The sequence below is a fragment of the Urocampus carinirostris genome, chromosome 4 (genome assembly GCF_059441175.1).
Source record: "Urocampus carinirostris isolate Australia breed hairy pipefish chromosome 4, RoL_Ucar_1.0, whole genome shotgun sequence".
In the NCBI taxonomy this organism is placed as follows: domain Eukaryota; kingdom Metazoa; phylum Chordata; class Actinopteri; order Syngnathiformes; family Syngnathidae; genus Urocampus; species Urocampus carinirostris.
The window spans coordinates 9,059,676-9,080,547 of record NC_142352.1 but is presented as its reverse complement, the minus strand read 5'-3'; the positions used below and the strand labels follow the sequence as shown (position 1 = coordinate 9,080,547).

Here is a 20,872-nt window from a genome sequence, read left to right as displayed (position 1 = left end):
ATTGTAGCACTCATTCAGATCAGAAGGTAGCAGATTACTATTGTTTTCCCTCCCTGTTTTACACTACAGTAATCCCTCGCTATAACACGGTTCACCTTCCACTGTTTTGCTGCTTCATCGATATTGATCATTCATTGTGTCCTGCATTCTGATTGGCTAATTATTCCCGGAGACAGTCAATCGTAGTAGAAAAAAAAAAAAAAACATGTTTCCTGGTACAGTATACATTACTTGTATCTTTTAAACAAACAACTCGACCTTTAAAAGTGTTTTTGGGGCTTCAATGTGTCAGGACCAGAACGAAGACAGGACCCACCTGCGTGCGTTTCTCTTAGTTTATTTGGAAGAAGGGAAAAGGTAGTACACACGATCCATAGATTGCTGGTTGCGGAGAGCAGGTTGCTCAGACGCGGAAGTGGTATTTCCGTGGCAAGCGAAGGCAGTGTCGAGAGCGGGAAAAAACAGATCTGTGGCAGGGACCGGGGAGCAAAAATCGTCGTCAAGTTCAGAAAATGGGTCGGAGCCGGGAAACAGGAGGGAACCAGAACAGGAGAGAGTCAGGGTTGAAAGGCTTGCCTAGCGTGAGCTGAGGTTCACAGACGGACCGACAACTGGTGACAGAAACGTGACAGCGAGCCAATCAGCGTCCGAGGCAATCGGCGCCAAAGGAACGGGCTCAGGTGCCTCGCATCAGTAATCATGACACAATGTAAAATAGAGCCTTTAGTTTTATAATATAAAAAAAAGGTTTGTACTTCACATATTTTGCATATCACAGGTTCTATTCGGAATAGTAACCCACGCGATAAACAAATATTCAATCTCAAAATGGGCCCACGATTATTGGATCACCCCGTATATTAAATTGCTTGGTATTTGATGAAGCGGTTTAATATTGCATATAATGCATATAATGCGTATAGGGCAGCACGGCGGCGCAGTGGTTAGCATGTGTGCAGCACAGTTCTGAGGTCATGAGATCGAATCTCCTGTGTGGAGTTTGCATGTTCTCCCCGTGCTTGCGTGGGTTTTCTCCAGACACTCCGGTTTCCTCCCACATTCCAAAAACATGCATGCCAGTAATTGGCCAGTCCAAATCGTCCCTAGATGTGAATGAGCAAGTGAATTGTCTGGTCCCTTCGTGCACTGCGACTGGCTGGCAACCAGTTCAGGGTTTCTTCTGCCCACTGCCCGAAGATAGCTGGTATGGGCTCATGCATCCCCGCAAACCTACTGAGGATAAGCGGTGCAGATAATTGATGGATGGATGGATAATGCATATAATAAAGTAAAAATATTGTACATTTTTTGCTAATTTTAATCATTCTTATTTTACTAATAACAGGTAAAAAAAATAAAACACAGTAAATCATTTTGTTATTCCAATGGTGGATCATTTTTGCTCATTTTAAGTATTGTTTTTGTGATTTCTCTCTAAAAAAAAAAAACAGGATAAAAATATATAAAAAATATGATCAAACTTGAAATAGTGATAAAAAATATAGTAAAATCACAAATTACTTGCATTACTTCCTGTGCCACGGTGACCATAAAAACTATTGTCAGGAATTCACTCAAAGTGGTGCAGAAACATTCAGGCAGGGTTCGGTACACAGGGAGTCAAGTTCCCAGGCGAAAATGGTAAAGGAGGATCAGGCAAGGGGTCTGTGTTCCAGTGACTTCAGATAGCCAGGGCGACAGTCCAAGAGTCCGTTAGGCAGTATATCTGATCATGTGATCCGGAAAGGCAGGCAAGGGTTCGGTCAGCTGACAAAACGCTAGACGAGATTTGCTTAGGATGTGACATGAATGCAACAAACCAGCAACAAGCCAAAACAACAGTGTTTACAGAGTAAAGAGGGAGAGTTGTGATTGGAGGGTAATTTGGATAAGTGACTCCAGGGGTGGGAATTAGAGCCATTAAGTGACTGTCAAAATAAGGTAAGGCGAATGAGAGCGAGAAAGAGATGAAACCAAACCTGGTTGCAGGATTTTGAAATATAGATTGCCAAATTAGGCAACGTTAAACCTTTAAAAACAAACAAATCTGCTACTAAGGAAAGTGTGTTTTGAGATTTGTTTGGTGTGCTATGACTCAAAAACCTTTGGGGAAACACTGGTCTAAATGTTGTTTGTGTTTTGTTAATACAACCATAAAACAAAAATAAAACAACATTTGTGTTATTTATTAAAATTTGGAGAATGGAGACTACCTTCAATATTGTGTTACGACCACCCCCTCCCCTTCATCACTACAATATTTGGTTGGGTAGGGTTACTTTAACTTGATTACTTTCAATTACTTTTGGATTACGCCAATACCAAATATGCTAATAAAAGACAAAAGAAACAAAATATGAATAAAATGATGACTCACAACACGTGGTAAGCTTTCTCTCCTGGCTTTGATCTCTTTGATCTCCGGCAAAACGAACATAAAATGCGACAGAAACAAAATGAAAATAAATCCAAACAGCTTGTCACAGGACCGGATCAGATCGGAGGCAGGAGGCAGGAAGGGTAAACTCATTCACGTTAACGATCAGTTACTTTTATTAAGGAAATAAAAGTCGTCCAACACTCAGGGACAAAAACAAAAACAGGCTTACTGGCAAACAGGAACTCAAACTAGGAATACTCACAAAACAGGCTTTTACTCAGAACGGGCAAGTACAGGTTTCCTCAAATCAAACAGAACAGAATAATGCAAAGTAATGCAATGAACCCGCAACCGGCAACTCCCAAAACCCGCCCTTAAGAAGCACACACGCTAATTAGAAAATCTGCTACAGCCGGTGCCAAGGGCGCGGGGCCAGCCGGTCGCCACGGCGACCATGCTGACATGACACAGCTTGCCAACAACATTTTTGCCGTTCCATGTGTTCCGTTACTCCATAAGCCCGCACAAAATTTAGTAATTTTATTCATATTTAGTTTCTTTTATCTTTTATTAGCATATTTGGTATTGGAGTAATCCAAAAGTAATTGAAAGTAATCAAGTTAAAGTAACCCTACCCAACCCTGATCACAAGGGTGCGACTGAAACATTTGTAGCATGATAAACATGATAATTTATTCTAAATTGATTTAGAATGATTGTCCTGCACTATTGTCGAACCCATATCTGCGGGGAATACCAAAATCATATTACCGTATACAATCTCATTAACCAAAATGGATATTAGCCATGGTGGTGGCCCAGGGAGGCGTAGCACTTTGCACATTCAAAGAACGTGCCGTAGCATACTAAAATGAAATACTCTCATTTTTCTCATTTTTTTAATATCTATGACCAAATTGTCAAATGCTTCTTTGGCGAGGTAGTTACGCGCACCAGTTATTTATATAAGTAATCCCTTGCTATAACACAAAATACTTATTGCAGTTTTGCTACTTCGTGTATCCAGTGTCTGAAACTCATGACAAAAAGTTAGCGGACACCAGCCATAAAATTGCCTGCCCCATTTTTCACAACTTGAAACACAATAAGCCAACTAATCTTGTTGCAAAGGATTAAGGATTGATAATCAGAATATATAACAGAACACTTTACACTTTCTATTATAAATCTACTTATAATATTCAGTGCATGTTTTCCATCTGCCATCAGTATGTACCTGTATTTACTCATTTTCATTCATGTAATGTTTGCGTTGCATTGTCTGCTACAAGCCACGTGAACTCCTCTTTCCACGATGCTTTTAATGTACGTTTACGTTTTGTAGCGTCATAAATGTTGCTAGCTTCTTTTGAATCTTTCTTCTGGGGCTGAGGTTTTGGCTTGATTCCCAACTACTTATCCATTTTTTGTGTGTTTTCTGTGTGTCTACTTTGGACAATGATATCCAAATGTACGACCTTATAACGCTCGGAAAAGTCCGGAAGCATGAAGTTATTCGATGCAGGCATCTGATTGGCTGGCGAGTATGCAAATTGCCAAACGAACCGAAATTCCGACATTTCTAAACCGAACGGAAATTTCAAAATCAGAATAAAGCAAACGTTTGATTTGAAAACAAAAAAAAACCAAAAAAAAAACCAAATATTTTTTTTTATTTTCTTTTCTTGAAAAAGGAAGACGGACGGAGACGTTTTGAAAAGTTGTACGACCGACGTCAAAGATGCACGCCCCGGGAATCCGGGCAGACGTTATTTCAGACACTGGTCTATCGTGTTCTACATTCTGATTGGCTAAACAGAGGAAGATGTTTTCTAAGGTCAACATGTTGGACTTCATGACCCGCTAAACTTGCTTTGGACCCACATACAGGTCTTTGGTGCCACCTAGTAGTTCCATAACGCATTTAAAAAATGTTTGATGATGGAAAAATATATGGTGTCTTTAGGATAGAAACGGAAGATAAATGCAGTTTTTCATAATGTCCACATTATAGTAGTAAATTATCATGTAAAGTATAGTGGATTATGTCCTTAATCCATACAGTTGTACAATAAAACGGCAAGATTATTTCTTGGAATTGCAATTTGACAGTGAATAAGTCATTAGTAAATACACTTTTTTAATACAGTACAGTACTTGTATTTGCTAAACAAATATTTGCACCTTTAAATTGGTTTTGTTCTTGAGTAATAAATAATCAAATACATAAATAAGGTTCACAGGTTTTGACTGTTGCGGAACGTTTTTTGAACACAACTCATGTGAAAAACGAGGGATTACTGTAGTTCACAGGTGTCAAACAGGCGGCCCGCGGGCCAGATCAGGCCCGCTAAGGGATTGAATCCGGCCCGCGAGACAACACTCAGAGAAGCGCAATAGAAAAACGAGCTGCAGGTTGGAATATGTCAACTTGATGTTGCCAAAGCCAGGTGCCTCTCACAAAGACACTGTACTTGTCTTTATCTCTCTCTCTCTCCCCCCCTCTCTCTCTCTTTCTCTCTTTATCTCTCTGTTTCTTTTCCACCCCTTTTCTCCCACTCTGTCTCGGTCTCTTTCACTCTCTGTGTCTCTTTTTCTCATCCTTTGTTGCTCTCTGTCTCTTTCTCTCTGTGTCTTTTAACCTCTTTTGCTCTAACTTCCTTTTTTCTTTTTCTCTCTTTTCTGTTTCTCTCTTCATACCCTTTGCACTTTCTTTTCTTTTTTCTCTCCTTCTATCTTTCTATTTCTCTTTGGATTTCTTTCTTCTTCTCCCTTTCTTTTCCCCCTCTCTCACAACTTTTTATCTTTTGTTGCTCACGCTCTCTGCCTCTCTCTCTTTTTTTTCTTTCTTTGTCCTGCCCTCTCTCCTTTTATTTCCCTCTTCCTTTTATTTCTTTATCTCTTTTTCTTTCTCTTTAATCTACTTGTCCGGCCCCCGACAGAATGTTTGTTCCATCGTGTGGCCCCCGAGTTAAAATGAGTTTGACACCCCTGCTATAGTTGAACACAAAAGGGCACAACATTGCATTGCATGACATTTGTAATGTACTATGTTGATATATATTTTCTTTAAAATGTGAAAACATGACTTGGGAAATAATTTAAAAGGGACAGTGTGTAATATTCAACCACTAGATGTCACTGTATAATGTAGTTCAGCCAAAAATCAGTCATACAAAGCATAAGAAAAATATTATTTCTAGAGACTTAAAGTGACAGAACCCCACAATTATCCTTTTTTCCCCAGCCTTTCACAAGGTTTTTGTGTTTCGGTGGTACCCATGGCGACAAGATGGCGGACAATCATGTCAGCTCCCTCTAAATTAGCTTACATACAGATTTTCAGACTTACTAATATTCCCTGGTTTCATGCTACTTCTAGTATTTTTGCTTATTATTCAATTTAATAATGCAAAAAGATCACCCTGTCAGAACCAAAACAGAAACAGGACCCAATCGCATGTCGTTCTCACACAAGCGTTTTATTTTACGGGAAATGGGGAGTCATGCACGTTAGGAAGCCGGTCTGACATGGAAGGACAGGAAGCCAGAGACCGACAAGACCGATTCCAATTGCCCGAGTTGATATCGGACAGATGGGGTCGATACCGGACAGGAAGGGACAGACGCAATTGACAACAAATCAAGATATCGATAACTAACAGGAGAAACTAGACGGGAACAAAAACTGGAGAAAAAAATGAACAGGACCAAAATAGACGGAAACAAAACTGGAACCCGAAATTAACCAGGACAAAAATAAACGGGAACAATACCGGACTGAAGATATCAACAGGAAAACAGGACCGAGTCAGAACCCACGTCTTGTGGGGCAGAAGTTCGTTTGGCGGCTGACCAAAAAAGCAAGAGAGCGCTGAGCTTAAGATAGAAAGAAAGCCAATCTATCAACGAGCCGCAACTGGCACCACAAGGGCGGGGCCAATTGGGCACCATGGCAACCGTGACACACACACACACACGGGCGCAGCCAATTGGGCGCCATGGCAACCATGACACACCCTGCATAGAGCAACTAAAACAATGCTGTTCCTGAACAAAAACATCAATTCTGTTGTCACTTTCAGAACCGAGCTGATGGGAGATGATTGATACTTTATTAGTAATACTGACTTTATTTTAGAAATACTGTGCAATAGAAGGTACTGGAGTTGTCATGGTGACATTGTAACTCAGTATCTGTATTTTAGTTAAGTTGCTGTTTTTTTAGGTTGACCCTTTTGGCTTTTTATGAAACAGTTGTATGAGAAATGTTTGATATTTATATACTTTGAATGTTTGCGATGTAGTAATTTGATACAAAAAACATCAATTTTTCGTGGTTTGGATTGTTCTACTGTCTTCATAGAAACTATAAACGAACGCATTATATCCAGACAGAAGAGCAGCTTCAGCGACAGACTGCTGTCACTGTCTTGTACCACGGACAGACTGAAGAGATCTTTTCTTCCTCATGCCATGAGGCTCTTTAACTCCACCCGGCGGAGTAAAGGCCCACATTAAACCACACCCCCTACATTGCATATTACCGTATTCTATTGCAATGTGTATTCTGTGTAGCACTATCTAGATACTCTATATAACACGCTACAGTGGGTATTAGCACGTCACACTGGGTATTTGTATATTGTATTCTTTTTGCTTTATTATTGTATTGTTCTCAGCGCAGGGATGCTGCAGGAAATGTGAATTTCCCTGCAGGGATGAATAAAGTATCTATCTATCTATCAAGGGTGGAAGGGTTCAAATTTTCAATAATCATGACAGTATTGGTATCAATCAATCGTACCGTCTATATACTGGGATTGGATCAATCCCCAAATTCCTGATATCACCCCTATTATTCTGCCGGACACTCTTATCAGTAACCGTGTTGCAAAGCAAAGAATGTTTGCAGCATACCGGGTGCAAAAACCCATGCAAGACGTGTTACCTTCAGGGATCTTGTTATTAACAACCCCCATGCTTGACAAACTGACAAACCGGTCAGTGAAGCGGTTTATAAGGCCAGTATGGAACAGGCTCAGCACTGGCGGAATTGAAGAGCCTGATTCTCTCGGTACTGCCGGGCTTCCTGATATGACGAATGAGCTGATGACAGGCAAGCTGTGGTGGCCTGGTTAACGGTATTACAAGGGAATACGGGAGGGAGAAAGAGCAAAAAAAGGAAGAATGAAATAATCTGCTTTTATATAGCGCTTTTCAAGTCAATGACTTCCCAAAGCGCTTTACAGTGTGCTTCACATTTCCCAATAGCGGCCTTGTATTGCAGCCATGTAAGACGCTAACCTGCTTATTGGGGGTATTAGGGGTTCAGTGTCTTACCCAAGGACACTTCAACATGTAACACGGAAAAGCCGGGATTCGAACTGGGATCCCTTGATCCCAAGACGAGCGCTCTACCTCCTGAGCTACTGCCGCCGTCAATGACTTCCCGAAGTGCTTTACAGTGTGCTTCACATTTCCCAATAGCGGCCTTGTATTGCAGCCATGTAAGACGCTAACCTGCTTATTGGGGGTATTAGGGGTTCAGTGTCTTACCCAAGGACACTTCAACATGTAACACGGAAAAGCCGGGATTCGAACTGGGATCCCTTGATCCCAAGACGAGCGCTCTACCTCCTGAGCTACTGCCGCCGTCAATGACTCCCCAAAGCGCTTTACAGTGTGCTTCACATTTCCCAATAGCGGCCTTGTATTGTAGCCATGTAAGACGCTAACCTGCTTATTGGGGGTATTAGGGGTTCAGTGTCTTACCCAAGGACACTTCAACATGTAACACGGAAAAGCCGGGATTCGAACTGGGATCCCTTGATCCCAAGACGAGCGCTCTACCTCCTGAGCTACTGCCGCCCCCAAAAGAGATAGAGATAAAAAGAAAGAATGAGTGAAAGAGAGGGGCAGCACGGCGGCGCAGTGGTTAGCGCTTGTGCGGCACAGTTCATGTCATGGGAACCTGCCGTGGGTTCAAATCCAGCTCCAGACTTCCTGTGCGGAGTTTGTATGTTCTCCCCGTGCTTGCGTGGGTTTCCTCCGGGCACTCGGGTGACCTCCCACGTTCCAAAAACATGCATTTCAGGTGAATTGGCCGGTCCAAATTGTCCCTAGGTGTGAATGAGTTGTCTGTCCCTGTGTGCCCTGCGATTGGCTGGCAACCAGTTCAGGGTGTCCCCTGCCCACTGCCCGGAGATGGGTGGGATGGGCTCCAGCCCCCCCGCGACCCTAATGAGGATAAGCGGTACGGCTGATGAGATGAGATGGGTGAAAGAGAGAGGGAAAAGAGAAAGCGTGAAAGACCGAGACATTGCAAGAGAGAGAGGTAAAGATAATAAAACAAGAGAGACACGGATGGGCCCTTCACTAATTCATACTGGAGCGGAAGTCCTAGGTGTAAAATGCACAGCCCACCACTGAAAAAACCCTCTAATTAATTCAAAGATTTACGCAAAGGCATGTTGTGTATATTGAAATGGCTTGCATTGTTCATTAGCTCATTTAAGTGGATAAAGAGGCCATAAACGGGGCTATTATTTCCTTGTTAATAGACAATTAGGTGTTACTTCACTCTTAAACCACAGAGAAGTAGAGGAGATAACGTTCTTTGCACTAAATCAGGGGTGTCAAACTCATTTTAACTCGAGGGCCACACGATAGAACAAACATTCTGTCGGGGGCCGGACTAGTACATTAAAGAGAGAGAAAAAGAGTGATAAAGAAATAAGAGGAAGATGGAGTGAACAAAGAAAGAAAAAGAGAGAGAGGGAGAGAGTGTGAGAAACAAAAGATAGTCATGAGAGAGGGGGGAAAGAAAGTGAGAGGAAGAAAGAAATCCAAAGAGAAATAGAAAGACAGGAGAGAAAAGAGAAAAGAAAGCGTGAAAGGTATGAAGAGAGAAAGAGAAAAGAGAGAAAAGGAAAAAACACAGGGTTGTGTATACCAGTGGTGTACTGTATTGTCATTGGGGTTTTGGAATTACTCTGGCAACATAAGTTTATAAATTACCAATATCATGCAGGGGTATTCTAACCAATCAAATGTACCATGCATAATTGAGTAAAGGAGGATCAGAGACAGGCGAGAATAGCAAGTCGTTTGCCCGGGGCTGGAGTTTAAAGGCGGTGTCGAGTTCCTAAGCGAGGTTGGTAGCAGGAGGCATGCAGGTCACGGGGAAAAACAGGTCAGGTAACAGGCAGGCAGAGCGGGGCGTAGGCAGGTCCGGAAACAGGTTGGTAACAAAGATCAGGCAGAGAAAAACAGGGCAGGAACAGAGTCGGACGAAAAGGCTTACCGAGCTGAAGGCAACAGTTCGCATAACGATCTGACGGTGTCCTTTTGGAAGCTGGGGGTTTAAAAAGAGTGTCAGCCAATCAGCTGTCTGGGCTGTTGGCGCCAACTAAGCCGCCGCAGCTGCGCTCAATCGGCAATCATGACATTTACATGAATTGGGTTATCCTAAATAAGTGTGAAGCACATTGTAAAGCGCTTCGGGAGGTTTTCGGTGACTTGAAAAGTGCTTCATAAATGCAAACCATTTACCATTTAAGAATCCATTGATTTATTCTCTTCTTATTTGTAGTGTCAACTAAACCACAGTGTGACCTTAAAGAGGCAGCGATTGTATTGATGCCGTTATATTGAAATTGGTTTGATAAGCTTAACTATTTCTGAGTGATAAACATGCAGGGTAGGGTAGGGTTACTTTAACTTTCAATTACTTTTGGATTACTCCAATACCAAATATGCTAATAAAAGACAAAAGAAACTAAATATGAATAAAATTACTAAATTTTGTGCAGGCTTGGGGAGTAACGGAATACATGGAACGGCAAAAATGATGTTGGCAAGCTGTTTGGATTTATTTTCATTTTGTTTCTGTCGCATTTTATGTAAATTTTGCCAGAGATCAAAGTGATCAAAGCCTGGAGAGAAAGCTTACCACGTGTTGTGAGTCATCATTTTATTCATATTTAGTTTATTTTGTCTTTTATTAGCATATTTGGTATTGGAGTCATCCCAAAGTAATTGAAAGTAATCCAGTTAAAGTAACCCTACCCAACCCTGTAAATATGCAAACAATAATCTTTTTTTTTCTTATATAAGCTTATCAATGATCTAAAACAAAAACAGTAACCCTAAAGTATAAAAAAGAAAATATTCGGTAGATACTTTCACTTCATGTGGGGGATACCTCACGTGCGGTCCCTTCTCAAGGTTTCTTCATTTTCCTCATGTTGAGGTTTTTTGAGTTTTTCCTTGCCCTCATGTTGGTTCCAGATCAGGGGATGGTGTAATAATAGTCTGAAAAAATAGTCTGTGTAATAACCTGTGAAGCCCTTTGAGACTATTTGTGATTAAGGGCTATACAAACAAAAATGACTTGACTTCCTAGAAAGGTTGGTTGTAAACATCACAGATAACACCGAGAGGTTCATCTCCCTCTTCTTTTGTCGTGCATTTTTGTTCAGAATGCTTCTTTTTACCCTTGTCTCTGACGCTTAGGATCAGCAAGCCTCCTTGCCTTCACTGCTCTGGCAGATGTCTCAAACAGTTGCTCCAAGCTCATATGATTGCCTAATTGCTGACATTTGCTTCCCCCCCTCCTGTCCTTTACTGTATCTGCATCGCTTAATAAATGCCCTTCCAAGGTTTCTGGGCCAATGCAATCACATAGAGAAAGGATCGTTTGTGCTCTGCAGAACAACTCTGACATCTGTGATGGCCTGACATTTAAACTGGCTGCATGCACAGAATCAATTAGAGCGTCACTTACTGAAATGTATTGCACTCAGGAAGTCAAACAGTAACAATGTTTAACTGTTATAAAAAAAAAAAAAACCTTGAAAGTCTGCCAGGGTCCTGGGCAATGTTACCTGTAATTTTCCTTACGGGTCTGAGCGTTCACACAAAGTCGGTGAGCAACGCTTGAAACAACAGTGAGGAACCATTATCCCAAGTGTGGCAAGATAATTAATTGTCCTTGACATCAAGTTTCCGGCAATGCAAAATTATTTTTCTCTTTTGAATGAATTGACTCATGTACTATTGCAAAGGTTGTACGGCCTACAAACGTCCTTTGTTCTTACTATTCTTTCACAAGATATCCATTTCTTTTTATTTCCTGATATATTTTTTCTTATAATATTAACATTTTTGGGAGCTTATTTAGTCGGTTGTAAGATACAGAACTGTACTTAATCCGATTTTTTAGTGGAAGTACAATGTTGGCAACAAGATTCACTTAATATAATTAGAACATTTTTGAATGCAACACAAACGTTTTCATTTTTTTCTGAGTTTTTTTTCTACTTTTTTTTGTTTTATTCCTTTAAAAAAAATCTCATTGTGTTTATTTTTTTCCGAGCTGTTACTTTTTTCTTTTTGTTCTCTATTTACTTTTTTCCTACATTTCTTTCTTTCCTTTTTTTCTGGCTTTTTTTCTGAATTTTTCCTTCATTTTTTATCTTCCTTTTGTTTCTTTTTTTTCTCAGCTTTTCACTACTCTTTCATTTTGGTATTTTTTTTCTTTTTTGTTCTACTCCCCCCTTCCTTTAAGTCATTTTGTGCATAATTTGACATAATATTTGGTCATGTTGGGATTAAAGAAGCAAAAACAACCTGAAGGGCCGTTTAGGATCCGAAAGAGCCGGTTGCTTTTAGTGAGCGGAGCCGAAGAAGCCGGTTCTCGACCAACTCTACTGACTTTACTTTTCAACTTCGTTCGACATTGACTTCAAAATACTGCATTTAGGACACAACGTCAGGGTAATCCGTGTATTTTTACCTTCATGCACTGTAACTTTGACTTAATTAACTTCTTAATTAGTAATTTTGAGCCCTCATTTTTGTGCGCTGGCTAGATTTTCTTGTGCGCTGAGAATGTGCGAGCAGTGCGCAATTGCGCACGCGCGCAGCTTAGAGGGAACACTGGTCCTGGGAATGCATTCCAATTTGTTCAAATTATTAATTTTCCACTAACTGGATATAAATAATATTTTCTGACATCTATTATTGACTAAGACTATGCCCTAGATCAGTGGTGTCAAACTAATTTTAACTCGGGGGCCACATGATAGAACAAACATTATGTCGGGGCCGGACTAGTAGATTAAAGAGAAAGAAGAAGAGAAATAAATAAATAAGAGAAAGAGGGAGGAAAAAGGAGAGAGGGCGGGTAAAAGGAAGAAAGAGAGAGGGAGAGAGCGTGAGGAACAAAAGATAGATATATATAGAGAGAGAGAGAGAGAGAGAGAAAGGGGGAGAGAGAAATAAATAAAGTACAGTGTCTTTGTTCGAGGCACCTGGCTTTGTCAACATCAAGTTGACATATTTCAACATGCAGCTTGTTTTTCTCTTGCGCTTCTCTGAGTGTTGTCTCGCGGGCCGGATTCGATCCCTTAGCGGGCCTGATCTGGCCCGCGGGCCGGACTAGTAGATCGAAGAGAAAGAAAAAGAGAGATAAAGAAATAAGAGAAAAAGGGAGGGTAAATGAGAGAGGGCAGGAAAAAGAAAGAATGAGAGAGGGAGAGAGCGTGAGAAACAAAAGATAAAAAGTCGTGAGAGAGGGGGAAACAAAGGGAGCGGGAGAAAGATATCCAAAGAGAAATAGAAAGACAGAAGGAGAGAAAAGAGAAAAGAAAGCGTGAAGAGTATGAAGTGAGAAAGAGAAAAGATAGAAAAGGAAAAAAGGAGGTTAGAGCAAAAGAGGTTAAAAGACACAGAGAGAAAGATACAGAGAGCAACAAAGGAAGAGAAAAAGAGAGACACAGAGAGTGGAAGAGACAGAGACAGAGTGGGATAAAAGGGGTGAAGAGAGGGAGAGAGAAATAAATACAAGTACAGTGTCTTTGTTCGAGGCACCTGGCTTTGGCAACATCAAGTTGACATATTTCAACCTGCAGCTTGTTTTTCTCCTGCGCTTCTCTGAGTGTTGTCTCGTGGGCCGGATTCAATCCCTTAGCGGGCCTGATCCGGCCCGCGGGCCGCCTTTTTGACACATGTGCCCTAGATGGACGTCTTATAAGCCTTACAGGAAATGTGTTGAACGATATATACAGTATGAAGTGATCCTTATGCATATTATATACTATATTATTTATAAGCACTTTACTGGTGCTAAAGTGGTTGTCGTACAATATGGTGGAGTAATGACATTTAATGGTCTGGTTGAAACCGTAACACCCCAGGGGCCTTATATTCAATCTCAACTGCAATGCTAGCGTTAAGTGCAGTCTAACTGAGTGCTGGGGAGAACTTTTTTTTTTTCTATCGTGTGAGTGGCGCAACTAACACACTGTCAGGACCAGAACGGAAACAGGACCCAATTGCGTTACGTTTTATTAAAGGAAAGAGGAAAGGCTGCGCCCTATCAGATTAATATGGGATATTAATCTCTGGCTGATATGAGAGTCAAGGACATCAACGGGAGGCCCCCAGTTACCGCGGGGAGAAAAACGGACCCACTCCTCTGAATGACTCCTCTTTCTCACCGTGGCCCGGTGACGCGATTCTTTTTATTAGAAGAAGTCAAGCAGATGTAAAAACAGACCATGGTGAGTTTCCTGTACCCTTCAAAATAAAAACTGAAAGTATGCGTGTTTTTAAACAGAATCATATAAAGAGTAGAAAAATAGAGAACAAGTAATAAAAAACAGTATGAAAGCAAGTATATTCCATCAGAGTGTGGGGTCCAAATTGTGGGTAAACCCCGTGTGGCCGGTCATCAGATATAAAAGGAATTTCAAGCAGAGACAATGTACATTTTCGTTCCGCTGCAGCGGGGGAGAATCGGGGAGAAACACAGCGGATGTGTTCTCGGCTCCACAATCGTCCTCCTCCTCCGCAGCCCCTCCGCAGCCGGCTTTATTTAGTACAAGTATGGTGGACTTTAGACTGACACATCCTTGGGTAGACATTAGACTGACACATCATTGGGTAGACATTAGACCAGGGGTGTCAAACTCATTTTACCTCGGGGGCCACACACGATAGAACAAACATTCTCTCGGGGGCCGGACTAGTAGATTAGAGAGAAAGAAAAAGAGAGATAAAGAAATAAGACGAAGCGAAGGAGAGAAAAGAGAGAGGGTGGGACAATGAAAGAGAGGAAGGGAGAAAGAGAGAGAGAAGAGAGAGGGGGAGAGAACGTGAGAAACAAAAAAGATATAAAGACAAATAGTGAGAGAGGGGGGAAGAAATAGAGAGAAAGAATGATATCCAAAGAGAAATAGAAAGAGAGAAAGGGGGAAGGAGAGAAAAGAGAAGGAGAGAAAGAAAGAATGGGAGAAGGAGAGAAGGGGTAAGCAGGAGAGAGCGAAAGAGAGAAAAGGAAAAATGGAAGAGAGAGCAAAAGAAGGTAAAAAGACACAGAGAAAGAGACAAAGAGAAACAAAGAAAGAGAGAGAGACACAGAAAGTGAAAGAGAGAGACACGGAGAATGAGAGAAAAAGGGAGGAAGAGAAAGAGAGAAAGAGAGAGAGAGAGAGAGAGAGAGAGAGAGAGAGAGAGAGAGAGAGAGAGAGAGAGAGAGAGAGAGAGAGAGAGAGAAGAAATACAAGTACACCGTCTTTGTGAGAGGCACCTGGCTTTGGCAACATCAAGTGGACATATTTAGACCTGCAGCTTGTTTTTCTCTTGCGCTTCTCTGAGCGTTGTCTCACGGGCCGGATTCAATCCCTTAGCGGGCCTGATCTGGCCCCCGGGCCGCATGTTTGACACCCCTGCATTAGACTGACACATCATTGGGTAGTCATGAGACTAAAACAGCAAAAGATATATAGACAGTGAATATTAGGGGAATGTTCAGAGAAATACACAATATACATATATAGACTTCACACAGACCCATTTGTAACGTGAGTAATTGAGAAAATTACAAATAACTAAATGTAATATACCTTACAGCCCACAATCCGGCGTTCACTAGGCGCGGAAAAAAAGTCGCTCTCGTACTCGGATTGCGATCCGAACACGGAAGAGGATCTTCCTAGCGAGCGATGACGGTGTCAAGGATGGAAAAACAGGTCGATAGCCAGGACAGGAGAGCAAAAACGTGGTCGGGATCAAAAACGGGTCGTAACCGAAAACAGACGGGAGCAAAAACTGGACAGGTGGGATTCAGGGTCGAAAAAGGCTTGCCTCGTATACACTGAGGTTTGCAGACGGACTGACAACAGGATTGACAGGACTGAGTTCAATTAGTGACAGGGAGCCAATCAGAACCCGACCAAATTTGCGGGCACAGGTGATTCACATCAGTAATCATGACACAGACCCATGTATTCACTGTTTTTACATGGAATATAGCTCAGACTCCGCCGGCCAGTTGCTTTAAGATAGTCGGAACAAACAATAGTTTTAATTTGTAATGGAATATGTCATTGGGTCTCGAGCCAAAGCGTGTGTATTGGAAAAATCCTCAACACGGGAGTTCGAAATGTGTATCTCTTACAAATGTTAAATTGTGTAAACAAAGGAGAATGTTCGCAGGTGACTAGATATGAAAGCCAACAACAAAACGAGAACAGGACAAAACAGAACGAGAGTTTACACTGGGTCACAACAACAAGCACCTTGCCAGAATTTGTTCACAGCTAGACCAGCTATAGGCAATGTTCCCTGTAATTTTCCACGGGTCTGAGCGTTCACACAAAGTCGGTGAGCAGCGCTTGAAACAACAGTGAGCAACCATAATCCCAAGTGTGGCAAGATAATTAATTCTCAAACATGTCCAAAACTTGACATCAAGTTACATTTTGTTGAGTGTCTGGCAATGCAAAAACAATTTTCACTTTTGAATGAATTGACACATGTACTATTGCAAAGGTTGTATGGCCTACAAACGACATTTGTTTTTGCAATTCTTTCACAAGTTTTTTTTTTTTTCTTTTTTTTTTCCTGGTATCTTTTGACGCATAATACTAACATTTTGGGGGGCTTATTTTGTCGGTTGCAAGATTGACTTGGTATAATTGGATAATTGGAAATTATTTGAATGCAACACAAACTTTTTCTTTTTTTTTCTGTTCTTTTTCTCCTTTTTTTCCTTTAAAAAATATTTCTGTTTATTTTTTCCTAGCTGTTACTTTTTTCTGTTTGTTCTCTATTTACTTTTTTGCTTTTGTTTGTTTCTTTTCTTTTTTTCTGGCTTTTTTTCTTAATTTTTCCTTCTTTTTTCTCTTCTTTTTGTTTCTTTTTTCTCAGCTTTTCACTACTTTTTCATTTTGGTATTTTTTTTTAAATTCTATTTCTCCCCCCCCTTCCTTTAAGTCGTTTTGTGCACAATTTTACAAAATATTTGGTCGTGTAGGGATTAAAGAAGCAAAAATAACCCGAAGAGCTGTTTGGGACCCGAAAGAGCCGGTTCTCTTTAGTGAGCTGAGCCGAAGAAGCCGGTTCTCGAAAAACTCTACTGACTTTAGTTTTCAACTTTGTTCGACATTGACTTCAAAATACCGCATTTAGAACACAACATCAGGGGAACCCGTGTATTTTTACATTCATGCACTGTAACTTTGACTTAATTCACTTCTTAATTAGCAATTTCAAGCCCTGATTTTTGTGAGCTGGCCGGATTTTCTTGTGCGCGGAAAAGCTCTTGGTAGTGCGCAATTGCGCACACACGCAGCTTAGAGAGAACATTGGCTACAGGCTGTAAAAATTGTTTGTATTTGTTTACTTGGTGAATACTGTATTTTCTGCACTATAAGGCGCACCGGGTTATAGGGCGCCCCCGAAAAAATAGTTTTTGGTCCTATATTTCCCATACATAAGGCGCACCGGATTATTAGGCGCTACAATGGGAACGTCGACAAAACAGTCAGATAGTTCAGTCAAACTTAATACCCCCTTAACATTCCGAAAGCTTGCAAAGAAGCAAATAAGTGTCTCAGACATGTACGGAAACAGTGTCCGTACGATGTCACTCAAATGCATCGTTCCGAATATCATTCGGAAGGTTAAAGTCTTGGGATTCAAGAAATGCCAACCATTCCTTAGTTTCTATTTTCTTTTTCGCTCACAACTTTACTGTGCATATGACAATAAACACTTGGAATTGAGTTTAATTTAAAAGTAGACACTCCATTCCATCCATAATCTGCACCGCTTATCACAGAAACATCGAGTTCAGTCTGAAACAAGATACTGGGAAAATATATAGCCGGAGTAGCTCACCGAGGTCGTTGTGTTCAATGATAATGTGCAACCATGGTCCTCTTATATCCGTGAGTGGAGTAAATCCAGGAGAAAAAAATATTTACAAATACAATACAGAATAGTAAAATACTGTTTCCTCTATGCCGTAGTTCGACCTAACATGCTATTCACATTCATCTTTTTCGGCCAATTGCAGGCTTTGTTTTGCCCCTTTAGCCTATACAAGCCTGTAAATGATAAAAATGATCCGCCCCCTTTACCTCCGAATAACTTTAGCCAATAGTGATCGATTCAACTGATGATTGACACATCTTTTTCGGCCAATTGCAGGCTTTGTTTTGCCCCTTAGCCTATGCGAGCTTGTAAATGATAAAAAGGATCCGCCCCCTTTACCTCCGAATAACTTTAGCCAATAGTGATCGATTCAAATGATGATTGACACATTGGTTAACCAATGAAACACCGGTACATAAATCCCAGCATACACCGCGGACTACTCGCGTTCGGGGGAAAATCTAGTCGGCGGCTGCTTGGATTAGTTGCAAGACTTTGTGACTTAATATTGATCCATAAATAAGGCAACTGTATTGTAAGGCGCATGGTCAGCTTTTGAAACAAATAAAGGCTTTTAGGTGCGCCTTATAGTGCGGAAAATACGGTAAATTAAAAATCAATTTGTCTTGCTGTGAGTAAATAGGTGCTGTGTGACGATTGTAAGTTGTGTTACTGCTTCATTAGGGGGATTGGAATCAATATGAGGGGAGCAATTCGCTGAGGTTGACAGGTACAGTATTTTTTTTAGTTCTTTCATAGCCAATGTCTGCTGACTGCCGATTTGTTAATCACGGTCCAGATGATGTGACAGGCCATGTTTGTCACACAGACTCTATTTGCTATCATGTCTTTGCATATGGCTCTGCATGAATATCGTTCCAATGATGAATATGCAATGAATGTCTGAATTCGGTGGAGGCAGCGTGGGTTCTATTCTTGCTCGCTGGATGTGTGAATGATACAGTATGTGCTTTACAACTGACCGCCCACAAGTTTTGGATTGAGTCTACTTTTTTCCCGGACTTCTTTTGGATATCGCTCTAGGATGCTTAAGCCATGAAACAGTAATCCCAAAGGATTGGTATCGACCGTAAATTCCGGACTATAGAGCGCACCTGATTATAAGCCGCACCCACCTCATTTTAAGAGGATAACCGCTTTTGTACTCACACGAGCCGCACCTGTGTATAAGCCGCATGCGCCCACATTAAAACATGTAACACAATCGCAAAATTAACCCATACCCTACTTTGAGTCCCGCGATTTTAACTGAACATAAAGTGCACAGTTCAAAAACCACAGCCGGTTAAATTCCGGAGATGGATACCGGTACTTAAAATTTGATGCAGACCTGCAAAGTCCGGGTCCTGTTAAAAGTAATCCAAGGAAAAATGGTATATTTCCAAAGGTAAGGGTGGGAAAAATGTATATCCACTATTGTCTGCCGTGTCCACAAACACTCACCTTTACCGGTCCCCACTTCCCCACGTGTGTTACGCCCCTTCTTTTTAATTGGTCAGTGCAAGACTTATCAGAATAAGTGTCCAAAATAAATACAAATAAATACATTACAAAAATATATAGTTGCAAATACATATTATACATGGTTACACATATTTACAAAGAAAGACGGTACACCGAGAGAGTTTTCAAAGCTTTAATAATAATATTATAACTTTCAACCCAAACCGTGCCTGTGAAGGGTAGCAAAACGCTACTAACAACACGCTCGCATTACAGTTAACAGGTCTGTTAAAATAACTTATCGTACATGTAGAAATCACGGTAAACCGATCTCATCTTCCTCCCTATAACTGATGTCATCAAAGTTGTCCTCCTTTAGTATGGGAAAGAGACTTTGTCATATAGTCTTCGTCCCACGCTCCCTTTTTCAAAAACATGCTAGCAACATGCCCGCAAGGTAAAGTTAGCGTGCAGTAGCTCTGTTTCCTTCTTTATCGGACTGCTCGATCGCGTTTAGCTTGTAAGCTGCGTCATGTGCCTTGAACTCGTAAATTGGCCGCATCACTGAATAAGCCGCAGGGTTGAACGTTTGGGGAAAAGTAGCGGCTTATAGTCCGAAATGTACGGTATATGCAAGATATTTTATATTGAGGGACGTATGATTCAGTTCCTTAATAACCATGAAGGGAAAAAAAAGAAAATGTGCCAACATCTAGAGTAATGATAGTGTCAAGATCTGTACCCTTCCCCTACCGGGTGCTAACAACAATAAGTGGAACTGGACATACTTGAGGCCAATGATTTATTTGACTCTTTATAATGACTGCTTGGACAGTAAAACTGGGTCAGATCATTGCCAATTCCGTGCAACTCCCATCATGTCTTCTGTTACCATGTCAGATTTTATTGTCTTTGTTGTTTATGGTGGTTTTAAGACCTTGTATGTTTTGTTTATTTCCTGTTTTTTTATGTTGTTGATAAATACCATCCTTTGTTAAGCGCACTTGCCTCCATTCCGGCTTCCATGCAGAAGTAATAAACCACTATAGAACCCAGCGGTAAATGTCTACTTCCCTGTCTTGAATGAGAGGAAATATCCCTCAGCCGCTTATGGTTCTTGTCCTGACGTCAATAAGAAAGTCCCTCGGCTGCTTCTTTTCCCTGTCCTGGCGGTAAGGAGAACATCCCTCAGGCGCTTCTGCTCCCGGTGGTGAGAAGGCTCTAGTTCTGGCAGTGAGGAGGTCACTGGGCTTCTTCTAGGCCCTTTCTCGGCAGTGAAAGACAAAGAAGGTCCCCATCCCAACGGTGATGAGAGAAGGCCTCGACTGTGACTGGCCCAGTTTCGGCGGGGTCAGAGAAGGACCTTCCTCCGCACCCTGTTCTGATGGGGAAGGTCTGTTTTTTGCAGCCTCCATGATATTTTTGTTTTTGGGCCGTCTGACTTCCAGCCCTTGAAGGGGGAGGTTATGTTAGGATCTGGCACGCCATCTTTGTGCCTGAAAGCTCCACCCTGAACACACCATTGCACAACTGCCTCCAATTAGGTATTTGGGTTTACGTACGCACATTTTGACAATTAGATTCCATTTTAAATCAAGATGGGTAATTACAATTAATGCATATTCAAATGATAACCACCTTTTATGAAAACCTTACAAGACAAATCAAATCAAGTGACATCTATGTCACGGTTGCCATGGTGCCCAATTGGCCCCGCCCGTGTGGTGCCAGCTGCAGCTTGTTGACGGATTAGTTCCTTGTCAGTATTTAAACTCTGTCCTGTCAGTCCCCATTTGTCGGTCC

The 20,872-nt window shown here is 41.3% G+C and overlaps 1 protein-coding gene across 2 annotated transcripts in view; it reads left to right on the top strand.

Moving 5' to 3' along the window:
• luzp2 (leucine zipper protein 2) overlaps positions 1-20,872 on the top strand; it is a 317,514-nt gene that overhangs the window by 183,677 nt on the left and 112,965 nt on the right. The window lies entirely within an intron of this gene.